Source organism: Haemaphysalis longicornis, unplaced genomic scaffold, assembly GCF_048455015.1.
Source record: "Haemaphysalis longicornis isolate Haplotype H1 unplaced genomic scaffold, Haemaphysalis longicornis Haplotype H1 scaffold_30, whole genome shotgun sequence".
NCBI classification, from domain to species: Eukaryota; Metazoa; Arthropoda; class Arachnida; order Ixodida; family Ixodidae; genus Haemaphysalis; species Haemaphysalis longicornis.
The window spans coordinates 2,361,153-2,372,392 of NW_027526336.1; the positions used below are offsets into that span (position 1 = coordinate 2,361,153).

Genomic DNA, 11,240 nt, shown 5'->3' on the forward strand with positions numbered 1-11,240 from the left:
CCGTGTGTTTCCGTCCTCCATGCGTCCAGTCTATTTCCCAAAGGCAACACAGACACCATACGGCCTTTGTGTGTCCCCTATATGTCTTGAAGGCAACAGACCGCATTCGTCCCTTGTGTGTCCCCTGTATTGAAATTTCGCCACCGACTTTCTGCGTCCTCCAAGAATCCTTTATGTTTCCGTCCTCTACGTATCCCACAAGCTTCCACCTTTTGAGTGCCCTTTGCATGCTGTCAAATAACAGTGCCCCACAGCCAGCTGCATGTAGAAAATGTCAGCCAGCTCCACAGTCACTGTTTCATGCTGCAGCTGTTTCTGTAAGAGCAAGCTGACGAAAATCACATGAATCACACGACTCTTGCAAACCTGACTATTTTATTCAGGTTGGATCCATACGTGCTGCTGCCGCCTGCCACACCAGGTGTCGCCTCATCTTTACCCCTCACAGGACGGGATAGCCACTGCCACGCTTGAACCTGAAATGACAAACGCATTGATCGCATATGAAGGGGTTTAAACAAACACGTCTCAAACATTTGCTGGTTATGCTTATAAATATAAAGGAGTGTTCCCATACAAAACTGAACCAAGTATCCTGAAAGAGAAGGTATAACTTCTAGGTTGCAAAATTAGCCACAAAATTTAGACCACATAAATTAACTAATGAGCTTACGAACATCAAATATGACATACTGTTACATAGGCAACACAACCCAGAACTAAGTACTGTTTAGATTCATGGCCTCCTCATGACGGGCATTTATACAGCCTCGCAAGAACATTTGAAATGAGATTATTGCAGCAGCACTGTGGGAACAAAGCAATATGGGTGGGGGGGGAGGGGGGCAGGGAAGGCAACATAAAATTGCATGAACATGCTAAGACAGGCATTGATCAGTCGTCGTCATGAGTAGTTGCTTGTGTCTACGCGTTCTTTGGAACCTATAAAGCCAGCAGTTTTATTGTGCATTTCGTTTACGAGACAGCACTTGCAGTCTAGTTTGTTTGTCTGTGCTTGCTTACAAAAAGCAAAATGTACATCACCATGAACTGACCAACCTCTAGGTTGGCTCCTCACTTTTTATATTTCCTTGTGTCGATGGGTAGCAGACACGGGAACAGAAATAAAAAACAACCCTAGAAAAACGTGGTGGATAGCACACTTGCACCCATCATTGCACTCGTGCCACGTGGTCACTCATCCCAACAGATGTACAGTGCACGGAGTGACCCCCAAGCAGCGAAAGCTGGGCGTGGTCGCTCTGTACTTTGTGAAAATACAAGCTACTAGAAAGATTTGACAGATAGCACAAACAGTGCAGGTGCGCCAACTTTGCACCATGGCACGAATTTTTCAACGCACAACAGAAAACGCAACGGTATGTCAGTGACACCGTGGAGGAGAAATTCGAAGACAAACCAGGACATCAGTGACAGTGAAAGGGTTAAAGCGGTCGAATACAGCAAATTTAATTTCAGGGTTTATGCTTACCAGCAATGAGGAAAGCTACCGCAGTAACTTGAGCTGACTACTCTGTAACGTGCACTCAAATGCTAAAAACACCCAAGCATTTTTGCATATGTTTGCACACAGAGCATTCATACTATTCGGAAATAATGCAGGTTTTTCCTACTATAAACATCATAATATTGCCCCCAACCACGCCATTTGATTTGTTTACAAAATATTTTGTTACAAGCACCTGGCCACACCCTGCAATCTTATCCTTTTTTAAGGGAACCGTCTTTTTCCCCTTTTTCCTTTCTATGCTGCACCAGCAGTCCTGTTTGATATGGAAAGGGTGTTGCTTTGCGATCCCTATCCTAGCTTTTCCTGTTTTTATTGAAAATGTTCTCGATCTAAATGAATGAGTGCAAAAGAAACCCTGCAGCATTCAATTCGCCAACGCTCATCCATGCACGTCCCTTTGCTGACTCCTTCGAGGTTTGTGTTTTTTTATGTTTACTGCGGAGCACAAGTTTGCTCCGATAATCTATATTTTTACAAAAACCCTGCATTATCCGTGGCTACATAACAATATTCCAAACAAAGTCTGATACACAAACCAGAACCCCCCACAGCTCTTTCTTCAATTGCTGAGTACCCTTCTACAATTGATTGATTGTAGGGTTTAACGCGCCGACGCAACGCAGGCGATGAGGTGCGCCGTAGTGGAGGGCTCCGGATTAATTTTGACCACCTGGGGATCTTTATCGTGCGCCGAAATCTCGTACACACAGGCGTTTTTGCTTTTCGCCTTCATCAGAAAAGCAGCCGCCGCGGCCGGGAATCGAACCCGCGACCTCGTGCTCAGCAGCGCAACGCCTTAGCCACTGAGCCACCGCGGCGGGTACCCTTCTACAATTAGGACCATCATTATATTTGCTAGAGTAAATAGCTGTTTGGGGGGGGGGGGGGCTACGATGGCCAGTGAGACTCATTACACTACATGAAACACAGTGGCAAAAAGGCACGCAATACACCCTTTTCACTGCTAGGCACAAGTTGCATCTAGGGCATTAAAGTGAATTCACCTAAATTCTATTTCTGGGTGCATGGAATTGTTTCACTCATGTAATGTAATCCATAATATGACTTTTGAGTAGAAGTCTAAAGATCTAGTTCATCTGTAATAGGCGGTAGAAGAAAAATCCCCACACACTGTCTGTGGGCACCACGCAACTACCACAGTGAACAAGGGTGACAAAGTCGTTATTAATTAATTCATGGAGCAAGGACGCAGCCCTGATGCGACAAAAAAAATAAGAAAGGTACCAGTAAGTTTCTCACCCTCATCGGTTCCTTATTTTTTGCCCCATCTCTGCAATGTTCTTATGTCTTAATATCACTAAGGTACCACAAGAATGCCACAATGGTTTTCTATGTTTTCATGTTCTCTCAGCCTTCAAAATCGAGATTTTCATGCATTTCACAGCCGTAATGAACTTCACTTACAGGTCGTGCAGGATAGATAGAAACAGGAGGCAGCCAATTCTTCTGGTAGCTCACAACGTACATCCTCCATGTCAAACACCTGGCCCTGTAAAAAATGGAAGTTCAAGTAGTAAACAAGCCGTAAATATGCGGTATAATGCCGTGAAATACTCGCTCTGACAGGACATGACAGAATTTGTTTTTTGTAGGTGCAAAAAAGGCACCTTCAGTTCTTTCAAGCTAAAAAATAAGTACAGTGCTCACTGATTGAAACGCAACACTGCGAGCGCGTGGCCGCCAATACATGCAGCGCCGTCCATGGACGCCGCTGTCGCTGACAGCGCACCGCTGTCGCTGCGGGGAACCACTGCCCCGCTGATTGGCAACCGGAAGCAGCAAGCTTATGGTCAAAACACTCTCATCCTCGTGGTATACCACAATGCCACACCTAGCTTCCACGGGCGTCCACTGGCGGCGCTGCATGTAGCGCAGGCCACGCGCTTGCAGTGTCGCGTTTCAATCCGTGAGCACTGTACATACATGACAATCCTTACAAGGCTTTCAGCCATACTTTAAAGGAACACAAGCATCCTTACACTGAATTAATGTTAAACTAAGCCTATTAAATATCCCTAGGTGGTAGAAATCTGTGGCCCCAGATTTCCACTGTGCAAGCATATTCTCTGGTCCAGAGGGTGCGAAACGTGGTTACGGCTATTAAAGGAGCCATGAAGAGAAAACACAAGTTTGGTTCATTCAAAGGATTCCGTTGCTAGAATCACGCTGACACCATTTTTAACATAAACTCCACTCAAATAAGCTACAAATTAGGAACAAAGGAAATGGCCATGCGACCCACTAGCTCATTTCCCGCAACAGAACCTATGTCATACCAGCCAGCTCTGCAGTTAGCGGAGGGCGGCAACAGCAAACACGAATTAGGCAGAGGCTATAAGCTTGCCGAACGAACTATTTGCGCTTAAATTTATGGCACATTCTTTTTACAGTAGTAAGAATGGTGGGAGCAACAGTAAAGGTTAGGAAAGCACACGTAAGCATAGAAGTACCGATGCGTACTGCTGTTGGTACTGCATGCACTATGGTTGGTTTAGCTGCACAGGACTGCGGGGCTTTGGAGTTGTCTCGGACAACAATGGCCGATTGACACAAGCAACGGTGTCTTACGTGACCATATTTGTGGAGCGAGCACTATGTTTCACGAAACGATTATTTTCTCGCTGAACAAAAACAAGCCACGTTTAAATACGGTAAAAACAAAACAAAAGCAGAAAGCGGCTTGCCACGGTATGGTGGCACCATCTAGGTTAACTAACGGTAAAGAAGGTATCCCAATCGGCTGCAGAGCGGTCGGTTCCCGTGATGTCATTGCAGACCCTGAAAATGCACGATTTAGCGGGAAAACCAAAATTTTAGCTTAAATTAATGAATTTCTCAGTGAATAAAGCATCGTTTGCATTTGGACAAGTGCTGGGGGCACCATACCACACGAAATCTTTTGAATAACACAAACTTGTATTTTGTCTTCATGGCGCCATTAAAATTCTCTCTGAGGCACATGGTGAACGTCTCAGCGTGCCAATACCTCTAAGGGGTAGGCAAGTTGAAATGCTGACGAAACGAAAAAACAGGATGGTGAAGGAGCACGGTGGCAAGCCCACGCCCTGTTGAATCTTTTTCGCACCGTGATTGTATCCCCATCACATGCATATTTGTAAGAATCAACACGTTTAACCCATGCTCAACATGTTACGGTCAACACAATTTATGCAAGCCAGCTACAAATAATGTCACACCACACAAGAATTTCTGTCTGATCATGACGATGCTGGATGAGCTTAGGAAGGTGGAAAAATTTCTTGCATTAAAACAGTGAAAGCTGCCCTGTGACTGCACCAGCAATGCAGGCTGGAACAGCATGTTTTCAAGCTGCGACGTCTAAACAATTATCTGGTCAAATGTTCACTGCCTAAAGACCTTGTGCATGTGGTACTACTTATAAAGTTGCTAGCAATGCTTAAATGTTGAAAATTCAACGTATATGCAACTCTTACGTATTATAACTACAAATGTAATGCAGCCTCCTTGCATTTCTTTACCCGTAAACGAAAACTACCCGTTAGAACAATGCTAAGCTGCCTACGTCCTGTAAAAAAAATATACTGTGGGTCAACTGCCTCCTAAAAAAAAAAATCGGGGAGTGGGCGCTTTGTTTTACAACCATTAACGCAGTTTTCTTTTTTTTTTTTCATGCAACAAGCTTTAGCGTCGAATCCACCCAAGCCAAGCGGCGGCCGCTAGGCCGTCAGCATAATGTTTTCGTTGCCGGCAATGGCAAGGGGGTCGATCACTCACACAGCATACTGGCCGCCGCTCCTGGAAGCTCATTATGACCGCGCCGACGCAGCCGGTAATTTACAATAAAAGAAGCGCGGCGAGCCGAACACCAAGGAATATACTCAACACGTTTAACAAAACAGCACTGCGGCAACGCGTAATAAAATTTTAACATGCACCACGATAAACAATTACTTACGGCAGAACACGCAGCATTTTTCACACGTCGCGTCGACAGACTGGAACTTGCAGTAGAGACTCTTGATTCACGTAGGCACGCACAACTTGTCAGGTATTTTGTCAAATGGCGACCTCGATGCGCGTTTGCTACAGCAGCGCAGTACGGCGACGACACAGACGCTTTGCCAGCACTCACGATGTTTCAGGTGGCACAAGAGCACTAACACGTAATATTACGGCAGGAGGAGCACGTAGTAATTCACGTAACACCAGCAAATCGAAAACAAACCACCAAAACCACGCACAACGAACCCGCCACGTCTTTTCTTGCGCACCTATAACAATGACTGCATATATGCTAGCCTAGACTAGACTTATTACTACAGTTGGCTATCTAGCAGTCATAGAGTTTTAGCAGTTACTTTCTTCCTTCATCATCACCCCTGAAGCAAACTAGGCAGACGCCATTATAGTATTTTGTAAAAGTTGATAACAGCAAACATATATATAATGGCAGTATAATTTCTTGATGCGAGCAACGTCTTTTGTTGTCGTAAGTTGTTGCTACTCAAAAGCGAATAAAAATGGATTAACAAACGAAGTTATTATCATCGTCATCTACATCTAGATTGACTGTTTTGTGTTTTGTTCAGCGTCCGAGCATTCACCATTCACTGTTTGTGGGCTTTTCACAAACAGAACGGCCGGATAAAAAAATTATTCCCCGCAGACATACGCAAACACACGCGCACACGCATACGCGCACGCACACACACACACACACACACACACACACACACACACACACACACACACACACACACACACACACACACACACACACACACACACACACACACACACACACACACACACACACACACACACACACACACGCGCGCGCGCGCGCACACGCACGCACGCACGCACGCACACAAAAGCACCGTGCGTCAAATCCACGCAGGCAAACAATTCACTCAAATGGAGGCTTAGCAAGACTATGTGAGCTCAAGTATTTATACCTAGGTTTACGACGTGATCGTGTACTGTTTTGGTGGCTTGGAGGTTAAGTACTCGCCTACTGATTCAAAGGGCGGAGGTTCGAAACCCGCTCAGTGACCTTTGTTTTTTTTTTTTTTGTTTTTTTTAACCGTGCTTTAATTAAAGTTTTTCTGCCTTAGGTTATATTTTGACATTGTTGTTGCTCTTGTTGCTCTCGTCTGGCTGTGTCCCTTTTTTTTCTGTCGCAATATATTTCTACCGCAAGCTCTGCCCCAAAAAACAGTACACCGCTCAGCATTTAGTTGCAAGGATAAGCCATTTTACAACGACCCTGAAGGAAAACACAGACTAGGACAATCGGAAGCCACTTTTTAGGTTGTTTTTGTTTTCATTGCTTCGTTTTCTATTCGGCTTTTTGTGTTCTTTTTACTTTTTCTGGTCTGTATATTCTTCTCCCTCCCACTTTTTTTTCGTAATGGGAGGGACGAGGCACTTCGAACAGCCTCGTTCAATATGTATCCTTCTTACGCCACTGTTTCATACAAACGTACCAGTTGGTAATATTAATTCTGCGAATTTATCAGACCTCACTAGCACGAAATAACGTATACAGTGCTGCAGAATTTCCACAAACCATCGGCATTGTTTCTTACCATCTCTAGCCAAGCCAAAAAACTTAACCTTTCGAGTATAATTAAGGCTTACACGCTCGACTTTATGTTTACTTGAGGAAGCACAATCTTCAGAAAAAGAATGTAAGGCAACAAATAGTTATCCTTCCTCCCAGTGTCCTAGAGGCAACACAAAAGACATAAGTCAGTCTTTTGACTTCATTTTGCCTTCAGTACATACATAAGCAACATCATTACGGCACACAGAAGAATTAAGACAGGAAATTCAAGTTCTATCTTACAGCCTTTGTCCTAGAGGCAACACAGGGGAAACAGGCCAAAGTCTTTTGACTTCATTTTGCCTTGAGTACACACATGGGCAATAGCATTGCGGAACTCAGAAAGAGAAGAAAGCAAGTCATTTTTAAAGTTTTATACCTCTCATCCGAAATAAAATCTTCGTATAGAAATTTAAACTTTGTCTTTACCATAGTACATATAAAGGTAAAACATCATGGCTGTTTATCCGGCAGTCTATAAAAAGTACACAGCCTGTTTATGTCCTAGAGGTAACACAAAGGAAAAGTCAAAAGAAAGGCCACACAGTCAACATGCAGGAGACACAAAGTAAACAGAAAGGAAAAGTTCATTTTCATAAGGGCGCCTGTCCACCAGCTGAAGCTGGGTAGGCGGAGAGGGGCTGGGCAGCAGCATCTCCCATTGCTTTTGTTGGGTAGTTGACGGAAAGAGAGGAGCGTGCTCAGGGCTAAAGTCGCACACCCCGCGTATGTAATGGAGTGTTCCTACTTTTGAGCAAAATTTACATTGAGCGTCGTAGCGATTCGGGTGCATTAAGGAAAGACACGTCGGGCGCGGGAAGGAACCGGATTGTATGAGCCGTAGGGTAGTTTGTTGTTCTCTGGAAAGGTCAGGGTAAGGCGTACGTAGGGTCTGTCTCTGAAGGCGATAATGCTGGGTTATGTCCCTGAACGTGACCAGCGTGTGGCTGTCCTCGTGCAGCTCCATAGCCGGGAAGTCGGGGGGGGGGGGGGGGTGTTAAAGCGCAGGCTTGTTAGTGGGCGTGTTCGGGGCCCTCCATTGAAGCGTGATATTATGTCCAGATGAGCTGAATGGAACCGTTTGCAGAGTGTTTTTCTAGCCCACGCAGTGCAGGTCGGGACACCCAACCCGACTGGTAATTTTGGTAGGCTTTGGGAATCGGTGACTACCTTCCGAACCCCTGGTTGAGTGAGAGCCAAGGCGATGGCTGCCTCTTCTGCTGCCGTCATGTCTTGGGTCTTGAGTAAGGCACACACAAGGAGATTAGTTCTGGAGGTAGCCATGGTGATGGCGTACTGCTGCTCTCGATGTTGGGAGGCGTCTGTGTTGACGACTGCATGATCGCCACCGAGGATGGGGTCGAGCGCTTGAGCCCGTCCTTGTCGGCGACCCCCGTCGTGTGAGGGGTTCATATTTTTAAAAGCAAAGGGAGAATCTTTAGTTCTTGTCGCCAAGAGTCCGGGAGTACATCAAGCGGAGTTACATTCTGTGCTGGCCATCAAGGAGTATTTGAATGTGTTCGTTGATGTGTCGTTTGGTTTGAGGGCGGACGACAAGGAGCTGTGATTTCTTGCGTGAACACTGGAGGCCACAGGCTGTAGGATATGGGCGTACTAGAAGTGAGATGACATGCGTTGGTGCGGGCGTCTAATTTTTGTAATTTCAAGCACACCCGCAAGGCACGCGCAGGGCCGCTAGACGTGCCGTGGGCGGAGCGCACAGCGGTGTGAGAGGTCGCATGACGCTATCACGTGGCATTCAGCGAGAATGCAGGGGGTAAACCCGTATATGCGCTCGGTGAGTACACCACCTGCCTTCCCCGTCTGCTCTTGGGCTCGTAGCTAAATTGGTAAGACAACGGGCTTTCGCTTTGGTATTCGATTAGTTTCAGGTTCGATTCTTGGCGGCGCCAGGAAATTCTTTTATTTCTTCCCGGCAGTTTTCTGTTGACACCAACGGTCGCGAAAGAGCCCTTGGGGGGTAGAGGTAAAAAGCGGCCCTTGGGGGGCAGCCCTTGGGGGGTAGAGGCTTTAAAAGCGGCCGCCTCCGAGTGAGGCACTTAGTGTCATTCCCTAGTGGTGGCTCTCGCGTGCCCCGCACGAGCGCTTTTTCGCCATGCGAAGCGGCGGGCAGGCGTGTGTAGGGTCAGTCTCCGAGGAGCGACAGCTCTTTTTTGGAGTAAAAATAGTAGAGAATGCTGTTAATGTACCAAGGTTTTTATTGGAAAGGTACATACGTCCTGTATTTAGTGTTTGCTCATTTTTTTCATCACATTTGGCCAACCGAGAAGACTGCGCGCGCCGTGCTTTAGCCATGAAAGCTAGCGTGCGGGTACTTTTTTCTTCGTTGTTTGGTGATTTTCTATCGTGTTGTGTCAACTGAGGTATCAGCGGGGTGGTTTTGGGTATGGCCAGAGCACGTCAATGTTTCTGGTTTTGTTTTCATTTTTTGCTGATTTTTCTATCAAGTTTTGCTTATTGAGCAAACAGTGTCGTGCGTACGCAAACGTTTACGTTGTCTTTTTCCTAATTTTGCCCACGCAGAACACATGACAGATGTCTTAAAACTTCAGTAAACTCAACGAAAAGCGCGCAAATACAGAATTCGCGATCGCTATTCTCAGAAAAGCACCAAGCCACACGGCATTACTTTAATGCGTGACCATTTTAAAACTGTACACTTTCCACTGAGCACCAAGAAACACAAAATAATTACACATTATTTACGTTTAATTAGTTACATCCACGTTACAAACAATTAAAACAAAGAAAGAAGAACATTTAAACAGGTGTGCTCCCTGCTAGGCTCCTCTTGCAATTTCACCAACCAAGATCATGGGTGGTGGCTAGCTGGCTTCGATTTCTTATAAGAATCATGTGCAGCGACTCAACAGCGGGGAGAAAATGTCATTGTGTCATTATGTTTATTGTAGGTGTTCGCTTTCCAAACTGTAAATAATTACCAGTGTGTGCGCGCCCACCCACGCACGCACCAAACGTGCGGAGAGCCTAACTATAGACTATAGGAACACGACGGGAGAAGCAGAACCGAAACCACATGTGAGAGTCGAAATGCAAGGGCCAAAGAAAATCCCGGTGCGCTTGAAGCAAGAACAGGTACGGAGGAAAATAATCAGTACCACACGAAAGCGTCAACTCGCCGGAGCGCGCGAGCAACTCCGATCGGGTCCCAGTAATGCGCGGAAGCGACGTGCGTGGGAGAAAACACACTAGACACACAAAACAATAGAGAACGAAAGCAAAAAAATTGGCCGCGTATCTGCTCCTTTTGTTGCAAATGCCGTCAAAAGACGATAGTCTTTATCGGCTTTTGCGAAGTAAATGCCTCCCTTCGCTTTCCCGCTCACCTCTCATGCTGTTCATCTTGCGTCATTTTCCTCCCAAGGTAAAGACGCCAAAGGTTTGCTTAAATCATTTTAAATTTCCCGGGTTCCACTGCACCAAACCCGGTGTCTCGATGCGAACGCTGCCGTACGGCGAAGACGCGCGTTAATCGAGGCGCCCTACTTCAACGTTTATAGAACCGCGTTTCCCGACTCCACGTGCGTTGCAAGCAGAACGTGGAACCTATCTAGTGGAACCTTGCGTAACTGTTGCCGGTTCATTTCTTAAAATGGCGCCAGAAGCTATAGTAGCGCGGGCGACAGCAGGCGGCGGCGGAGTGAATTCTTTTTCTGCAGTTGATGAAGTATTTAATTTCCGAAAAGTCAAGCATGTTTGATTTTTTTATAAAGGAACACTGCAAATATCACTTCTGTATTGATTTGTTGTCTCATATTTGCGTAATGTCTTGTTCTTCTTCAACAATGTTGACAAGTATGAACATTACACCGGACATAGACGGGTAGATTTAGCTGTGACTATATAAGACTATTGCGCAGGCGTTGCCTTGCTTTGGCCGGGTGGCTGAATCGAGTCACAGACAGACAGACGGACAGACAGACATACAGACAGACCAAAATTTCTGGGTTTAAGTAGCCCAAGAAAGACTATCGTCTTTAAAATATAACTAGGGTCCCTAGAAATATGTGCTAGTCTGCCGTCCGCCGGCCGCGAAGGGGGCTCCTCCGTGATGCA

General features: G+C 45.9%; 1 long non-coding RNA gene across 1 annotated transcript; it reads right to left on the minus strand.

Annotated features, from left to right (window-relative positions):
- Positions 1 to 356: 356 nt before the first annotated feature.
- LOC144177724 (uncharacterized) lies at positions 357 to 5,929 on the minus strand. Its single transcript, XR_013323839.1, has 3 exons — positions 5,490 to 5,929; positions 2,957 to 3,041; positions 357 to 476 (listed from the first exon to the last, which is right to left on the minus strand). It is a non-coding gene; the product is annotated as an uncharacterized LOC144177724 (long non-coding RNA).
- Positions 5,930 to 11,240: the final 5,311 nt, after the last annotated feature.